We start from the raw sequence: 9,537 nt of genomic DNA, 5'->3' as shown, positions 1-9,537 counted from the left end.
ACTGTCTTTTACCTAACTTTTATCTAAATAACCGAATATTATTACTTTAATATATATATATATATATATATATATATATATATATATATATATATATATATAATTATTAATAAATAATTTAAATAAATAAATTAAATTAAAGTTTTTAACTGACCTTTAAAGTATTTTATCTTACCTATTTTAATTCTTTTCAATAAATAATAATATTAATAATAATAATACTAATATTAATATTAATATTAATAAGAATAATATTAATATTAATATTAATATTAATATTAATATTAATATTAATATTAATATTAATATTAATATTAATAAGAATAGTAATAATATTAATATTAATAATATTAAATTAATATTGATACTTTGTCTACCAATTTTAATAATATATTAATATCAAGACGATTTTACTAATATAATATTAATTAATAAATAACTTAATTAAACAAAAAATTACTTATATATAATAACAAATAATTTAATTAAATTAAATATTACCTTTTCTAACTAACCATTTATATTATTTTATTTATTGATATTTTTAACCTTAACTATATATTTTAATTGGAATATATATATCTATATATATCTATATATATATATATATATATATATATATATATATATATATATATTAACAAAAATTAGTGAATAAATAAATAAGTGAATTACCTTCTTAAACTAACCCTAATAGTATTTTATTTATTTTGAATCCTAATTTTTATTAATAACCTATTATTAGTACTTTATTATATATATACATATATTAATAAATAAATTAATTAATTTTTTTAAAACTAACCATTAAATAAATATTTTATGTATTAATATTATAAATAATAATAAAATTAAATTAATGAACTGTAATTTGACCTGGGTCCGTAGGTCAAAATTAGCCGTTGGTCGATTTAGCCGTTGGAGTCTCTGCTCAGACTATTTAACATGCTTAGCTGGATCTGTTTCTTCAACTTGTCCTGACGATGAACCACACTGGTTGGTTCGAAACGCGTCGACAAAGGTCTTTCCTCATGTGATTTTCGCCAAAGTTCTGCTTACAACTATTATGGATCACAGAAGCCTCAATTCAATAATATGTTGTCCTTCTCAAACTCATGTAAAATAAAGAGGTGCTTGCCATAAATTGTGAGGGAAATTTGGGAAGGGAATATATATATATATACCCTTTATGGTAGCAAATCGTTCTTGAACATGACACCCTTTTATTATTTTTGTCAAGGATGGGAAATCCACATGTTTGTTATTGGTATTAATCCTTTGAAAATTCTTACACTTTGGTATGTGATCAACCTTTTGAGTCAGTGCTGCCAAGACAATTATCGAGTCATCAATATGTTGAAGAAAAGTTCAACTTGAGTTAGCTAGTCTTTATAGTCCTTAAAGAATGGTATCGCATCAACCATTCCTACGTCAATCCTAAACCACTTTGTGTTGTGTTATACTTCACATATATATACATGTTTCATGCCATTAATGGGGGATACATCAAGTCCCTCCTACGACAAATCACTTCCTATCGATTTTAGCACATTATTTTGGAAGTTTATTTAGAAACCGATTAGTACCTTGGACCTTGCATGTCTCTATAGAAATTCCTTGTAGATTCAAACTGCTAATTGTAATTTACTAAAACAATAGACTTGAATCTACTCTACTCATCAGCAGAAACAATTAAACGATCACGAAATCACGAAGCATACAAGAGAAATAATTCTATCAACACATTACACAATGATTTCTTGGGGAAAGCCGTAGCAAAAAACCCCTTCTATCTGTATATTTCATTAGTCAGAAAATATGAAAAGTATACAATGATTTTCTCAAGCCCGAGCAACCTCTTCACTATCTCTATCTGTCTCACTCTTCCTAAACAAACCCAGGCCAATACTTAACCAAATTTTTTCTTTCTCAAGTCCCTATTTCCTTGCATTTTTTTCTTGGGAATTAGCCCCTTATTAATTAGGTAAATTCGTCAATATGAATTTTGCAATCCTCATAGGAATTCCTCTAACTGCATGCACCACCTATACAATTTGGATGATTCTACAAATGGTAGTACACTGTCCCTGAACTCCAATCTCAACCAGGTAACTCTCAGATATGACATGCATGATTTTTTATGAGTGAATCATCAGTTAACTTGTTGATCACATGAAGTAGCACCTCACCTCCTGACCTCTTACTAGTTCCTCCATTAGTTGGAACTAGTTTAACTGACTTTAACTCAGTTAAACTGAATTAATTACCACTCAAAATAAACTCAACCATGGCTCCTATAATGTAGGATAAACTCTACATGAATCTAGTTAGACCCTCAAAACGAATTAACTGATCCAACTAAGTCAATTTAACTTAGTTAACTCATACAAGTTGCCTTGTGATGTGTAATTACAATTTTATTGCTAATTTAATTCAAGGACAAAATTAAATTAGGATTTTCTGGTTACATTTTCAACACTCCCTCTCAACAAGAAAGGGATTATTAAATATCCCAATCCTGTCTCTATGTGTTATGAAACCAGCTCACAAAAAGATAGAAAAGAGAGATCCACGCCTTAGAATTCAACATCTTCGAGGGGGCAACCTCCTTTACATTACACAAATGAACAATTCTTGAATGATTCAAATGACAAAACCTCCTTTCTATATATAGGAGTCTAAGGAGTCACAATATAACCCAGTCGACCTAACAATAATAATATAAAGCCACAAAAATAACAATAGAGGGATTCTATGGGGCACAGTAATAACAATATGGGGACAATAGGGGCACAACAATATTAATAAGGGATACAACTACAATAGTAATGGGGTAATCACTAGTATTATAGGGACCCAACATGCCCCTCTTCTTCAAAAAAGTGTTGTCCTCAACGCTTCAGTAGTTCTGGATGCTTCTGTATAAAATTATCATCCTCCCATGTGGAATCTTCAGAGGGTAAGTTCTTCCACTTGATAAGATACTCCAAAATTTATCGATTTCGTAACTGTCAAGTTCTTGTTTCTGTGACTGCTTCTGATTCCAATATAATTTTTCCTTCCTTGTCAAGTTCTGGAAATATTGTTTGAACTGGGAGCTTGTCGCCTATAACCTTATTTAAACATGAAACATGGAAAACTGGGTGCAATCGAGAAGCTGCAGGAAGCTCCAATTTGTATGCCATAGTACCAATCTTTTGCAACACCTTGTATGGACCATAATACTTTGGTGATAATTTATTATCCTTCTTAGCTTGCTTGAGGGACATTTTCTTATATGGTTGTAGCCGTAGGAGTACCCAATCACCTACATCAAAACTTCTTTCGTTGCGATGTTGATCTGCCTGTTGTTTTATCTATTTTGTGCCAACACGGGGTTATCCTTTAAGAGTTGGAGGCCCTGTTGTTGATGTTCGATGTGATGTTCCACTGCTTGAACCTTAGAATTTTCTCTTAGATATGATGTGATGGATGGTGGTTGATAACCATAAAGTGCCATAAATTGGGTCATTTTTGTTGCTGTATGGAAGGAAGTGTTATACCACCATTCATCCAGAGGTAACCATTTGACCCATTGTGTCTGTTTATCAGATACAAAGCAACGAAGATATCCCTCCAAACATTTGTTTACTATCTCAGTTTGCCCATCAGATTGAGGGTGATAAGATGATCTATGAGCTAACTGAGTACCAAGATAAGAAAATAATTCTGTCCAAAAATTTCCAGTGAAAATGGGATCTCTGTCACTTACAATAATCTTTGGGTTTCCATGTAGCTTTTGAATTGTTTCCATAAATGTGGTAGAAACTGTACTGGATTTAAATGGATGTGATAATGCACAAAAGTGTGCATACTTGGTAAGTCTTTCAACTACCACCATGATGAAACTCTTTCCCTCAGACTTGGGTAAACCTGTGATAAAATCCATTGAAACCTCCTCCCAACGTTGGCTTGGAATGGATAAAGGTTGTAATAGACCCAATGTCTTAATTGTTTCAACTTTATTTTGTTGGCAAACCAAACATTCCACCACAAACTTTTGAATATCTGATTTAAGGCCCTCCCAAAAAAATTCCTTCTTAATCCTGTGGTAAGTTTTTAAAAATCCTGAGTGCCCTCCTAAGGGAGAAGTGTGCAATTCCATAAGAATCTTTTGTTTTAGTTGGGAATTCTTACAGAGGTATAAGTGATCTTTGTACCATAACGAATCATTTTTCCAGCTAAATGTATCAGATGTACTGGAGTCTTGTTGTAACTTTCGAATAAGTTCCCACACTTCTTCGTCATTCTTCCATTCCTCCCTTGCTTCGTTTATCCAATCTGGTTGGATAATAGAAATGGCGTGCAACAATGCTTCCACATCCTCATCCTTTCTTGAGAGTGCATCTGCCACCACATTTTTCTTCCCATTTTTGTAGATGATTTCAAAGTCACAACCCAACATCTTTGTGACCCACTTTTGTTTTTCTTCAGAGGATAATCTTTGTTCTAGAAATTATTTAAGGCTATCATGATCCGTTTTTACCTTGAAGTGTCTTCCCATTAGGTAAGGTCGCCATTTCTTAAGTGCATGGAGTATTGCCAACATTTCCTTCTCATAAATAGCTTTGTGTAAAAACTTTCCCTTGATTGGATGACTTTCGAAAGCAATGGGTCTTCATCTTGCATTAAAACAGCACCAATTCCATTTCCTGAAGCATCACATTTCACAATAAAGGTTTTTGTGAAGTCTGGTGTAGCTAAGACCGGTGCTTGGCACATTGCCTCTTTAAGATGCTTGAAGGCCTTTGTTGCTTCTGGAGTCCATGAAAATGCATCTTTATTCAATAACGTTGTTAGAGGTGCTGCTATTCTCCCATAATTCTTAACAAACTTGTGATAATACCCTGTCAACCTGAGAAATCCTCGCAGATGCTTTATGGATGTGGGGATTTTCCATTCCTTAATGGCTTTAATTTTGCTAGGGTCTACCTTAACTCCTTCACGAGATACAATATGACTTAGATATTCCACCTCTTGTACTCCAAAGAAACATTTGGATTTTTTTCATATAATAGTTTCTCCTCCAATAGTTGTAACACCCTGTCAACATGTTCAACATGATCCTTCCAAGACTTACTGTAGATTAGTATATCATCAAAAAATATTAACACAAATTTTCTAAGGAATGGTTTGAAAATGGAATTCATCAAACCTTGAAATGTTGAAGGTGCATTGGTAAGGCCAAAAGGCATGACCAAAAATTCATAATGACCCTCATGAGTTCTAAATTCTGTTTTTGAAATGTCTTCAGTCTTCATTCGGATTTGATGATATCCTGAACGAAGATCCAACTTGGTGAAGTAAATTGATCCATGCAATTCATCCAGTAATTCATCAATGACAGGAATGGGAAGCTTATTTTTAATAGTGAGCTTGTTGAGCTCCCTATATTTCAGACACATGCACCATGATCCATCCTTCTTGTGCACCAATACTACTGGAGCAGAGAAAGAGCTTTGACTCGGTTGAATTATACTAGCCTCTAGCATTTCTACAACCATACGTTCAATTTCACTCTTTTGGGCATAGGGATATCTGTATGGCCTGATGTTTGGAGGAATACTTCCTAGAATCAGATGAATAGCATGGTCATGATCACGAATAGGTGGGAGACCTTTGGGAGTCTCAAATACCTTGTAATTATTGTCCAAGACTTTTTGGAGATCTGGAGAAATAGATGATTCCAATGTGGAAACATCTAGCGAACATAATTGTGCAATTACACCTCTTTGTTCCTTTTTTAGAAGCTTTGTCATACCGTTAGAGCTGATTATATTTCCTGATTTCCTTGCAATACCACTTAATTCAACTTCCTTTCCTTCCACAAAAAATTTCATGATAATTTCTTGAAAATTAAAAGCTATTGTACCCAAGGATTGTAGCCATTGGACTCCTAGTACAACATCAACACCTCCCATTGGAATGGAAAGCATTGGGCTAGTCAATCCATATTCTCCCATGGATAGCTTGATATTATGGCACTTTCCAGAGCAATTTATTGTTCCTCCATTTGCAACCATCACTTGACACTCTGGTGTTGGATATAAGAAGCAATTCAATTCTTTTGCTACCTTACAATGGATAAAATTGTGGGTACTTCCTGAATCAAACAACACTATTTCCTTTTTCTTCTTGATTTGTACTTCTATCTTGATGGTTTGAGGAGTGGTAATTCCCACCAATGCATTACAAGATATGGTTGGATTCATTTCCTCTTTATCTAGGCTTTGTTTCTGGAGTATATCCTCTTCTTTTGACCTTTCTTGCTCCCTCTCTTCTTCCTCTTCACAATCTATGTAGAATAATTTCTTCTCAGCACACTTATGACCTTTAGTGTATTTGCTATCACAACTGTAACAAATCCCTTTTGCTCTTTTTTCTTCCAATTGTTGTGGTGTCAACCTTATAGGTTGTGGAAGACTAGGGGCAACAACACTTCCATCTTTATAGTTGTGAGTGGTATGCTTCCTGGTTTTCATAATTTTTCTTTCCATTTTTCTTGCTAACCTGAATGTCTTCTCTAATGAATCAGGTTCCCAAAGGCGAACATCATGTTGGATATTATCCTTTAAAGTCCCTATGAATACATCAATCCTATGCTCTTCTGGAATATTTTTTACCCTTATGTTCAATTTTTGGAACTCCTCAATATGCTCCATTATTGAACCCTTTTGTTTGAGACTTATCAATTGGCTAAAAAAAGTGTTGCTTTTTATATCCTCATAATGTGTTGTCAATTCTTCCATAAAAATTTCCCAAGTGATAATTTGTTTACGAGAGCAAAGCCATTGATACCATACAAACTGATTTGGTTCCAAATATAAAGTTACAATACGTACCTTTTGTGTCTTTTGCACATTATTGAGATTGAAAAATTGCTCCATCTGTAATATCCATGTTGCGGGATCCTTGCCATCAAACTTCCTCATATCGATTTTTGGAATATGGTGAGTCTTCGATCCAACATTAGAGTCTATGGAATCATTATTAACATTTCTTTTGTTCCCATCATGAGTTTCCTTTGCTACCCTTTCACCATTAGTGACCATTTCTTGTAGCAACTTATTCATATTTATCTTCAATTCTTCCATCTTATCATCCATGCCATCAATTTTAGCATCCATGCTATTCATCTTAGATTCCATGCCATCCATCTTAGCTTCTACGCCTTTCTTTAAACAATCCATCTTAGCTTCTACACCTTTCTTTAAGCCATCCATCTTAGCTTCTACATCTTTCCTTAAACCATCCATCTTAGATTCTATTGCTTTTTGTGCAAGCGACACTTGTTGCACTTGGTCTCGTAATTTTGATATATCATGCTGCATTTCTTCCTCTTCTTCATGAGTCATGTTAGAGCTTTTAGATTGCTTACTAGGTGTTTGCATTTTCTTTCCTCGGGGCATCAATTACCGATTCAAACTAATTTTTCAAACCAAGCTTATGCATAAATTTAAAAAAAACTACACACCTTTTTTCACTTTGTAGAAGCTTGATATTGAATCTGATGTATCTCTGCAATTTTGGATCATCCAGTTATAAAATTGCAACCTTTAGTAGCCCTTTGTGTCCTCTTTCCAATGCTACCAGTCTGATCCAAATTGGATTCTCCAAGGAAGAGTTATGCACAATCTCCCAAGATGACCTAATTATAGACTAGTTCAGTAGAGCAAACTTGTACGACGTTCCACGAGTCACTATTTCAACCTTTGGATCTGAAAAAGATATAAAAGAAACTACAGTCCGTCCTCTTTCTGTACCTTCTTACGAAATTTTAATCCCATGCTCAGAGAGAAAGTTATGATGATCTTCCCCAGGTCACCTGTTTGGAATGTAATTCAGGAGTCGGCAAAAAGACCAACTTCCCCAGATCATATCTCTGCAAATATAGGGTGAAAAGCTCTAAAATTCGGACCCAAGACTCAACGCAAGTTTTTCTCAAATGGGTTTTTTTTTAGCTTCTGAAATGTTGCAGAAAAAAAGTTATATCGAAAATGCCATGATGACCTATTTGGAGCAGCAAAACCATAGAATCCAAAGCTTTGATACCAAATGTTATGAAACTAGCTCACAAAAAGATAGAAAAGAGAGATCCATGCCTTAGAATTCAGCCTCTTTGAGGGGGCAACCTCCTTTACATTACACAAATGAACAATTCTTGGATGATTCAAATGACAAAACCTCCTTTCTATATATAGGAGTCTAAGGAGTCACAATATAACCCAGCCGACCTAACAATAATAATATAAAGCCATAAAAACAACAATAGAGGGATTCTATGGGGCACAGTAATAACAATACGGGAAAATAAGGGCACAACAATATTAATAAGGGATACAACTACAATAGTAATGGGGTAATCACTAGTATTATAGGGACCCAACACTATGAAACTTGAATTTTCCTCTTGATAATGCCTTAGTCAATATGTTTGCATCTTGTTCCTCTGTAGGACTGTACTCTAGCAACATGATTCTCCTCTGCACACAATCTCATAGATAGTGATACTAGATGTTGATATGCTTGGACCAATCATGAAAAATTGGATTCTCAGATAGTTTGATACAACTTTAATTGTCATAGTAAATCATTGCAGAATCCATTTTCTGACCAAATAACCCAACAAGGATCTTCCTCATCCAAATATCCTCACAAGTTTCTTGACTAGAAGCCATGTTATCTGCTTCTATTGAATTGAGTGCAATTGATATTTTCTTCATGTTGTACTAAGAAATCATTGTTTACCCAATACTAAAGATTCCCCCTGATGTTCTTTTCCTTTTGGATGGAATCCCCATGCAATCTGCATCTGTGAAGCCTTGCAGCTTCACTCCCTCATTCCATCTATACCAAAGACAAAACTGAGTGGTGCCTCTGAGGTATCTCAACACATGTTTAGATGCCTTCCAATAGAGTTTGGTTGGCATAACCATTTCTTGAATAAGCTAGTTAATTGCAAAACATATGTTGGGTCATGTGTTCACCAAATACATAAGTGAACCCACAAGTTTCCTGTAAATAGTAGCCTCCACTACTTCACCTGAAGTAGCATCTTCCTTCCTCTAATTTCTTACTAGAGGATTCTCCATGTGGAACTTCTTCAATATCTCATTTGCATACTTTCCCTGACATACAGTTTTTCATCTCCTTGCCATACTTCCATACCAAGGAAATAATGCATGAGCCTAGGGTCATTCATCTTGAATTCTCTTGTAAGTTCCTCTTTGTAAGATTTTACCAGCTTCCCATCACCTATTAGAATTAAATCATCAACATATAATACTATGATAAAAAATTTACCTTCAACCACAATATGGTAAAGGTTTGCATCTGCTTCACTTTTGCTGGAGCCCAAACTAGTGAAATAGTTGTTGATCCTAATGTACCAAGCACGAGGTGCTTGTTTCAATCCATACAATCTTCTCTTGAGTCTACATGCATGTGACTCTTTTTTGAATATCTCAAATCCTTCTAGATGCTCAATGTACACCTCTT

Source organism: Pinus tabuliformis, chromosome 6 (genome assembly GCF_031772625.1).
Source record: "Pinus tabuliformis cultivar Carrire ecotype Pingquan chromosome 6, CPIR1, whole genome shotgun sequence".
Lineage (NCBI taxonomy): Eukaryota > Viridiplantae > Streptophyta > Pinopsida > Pinales > Pinaceae > Pinus > Pinus tabuliformis.
This window is presented reverse-complemented; position numbering follows the sequence as displayed.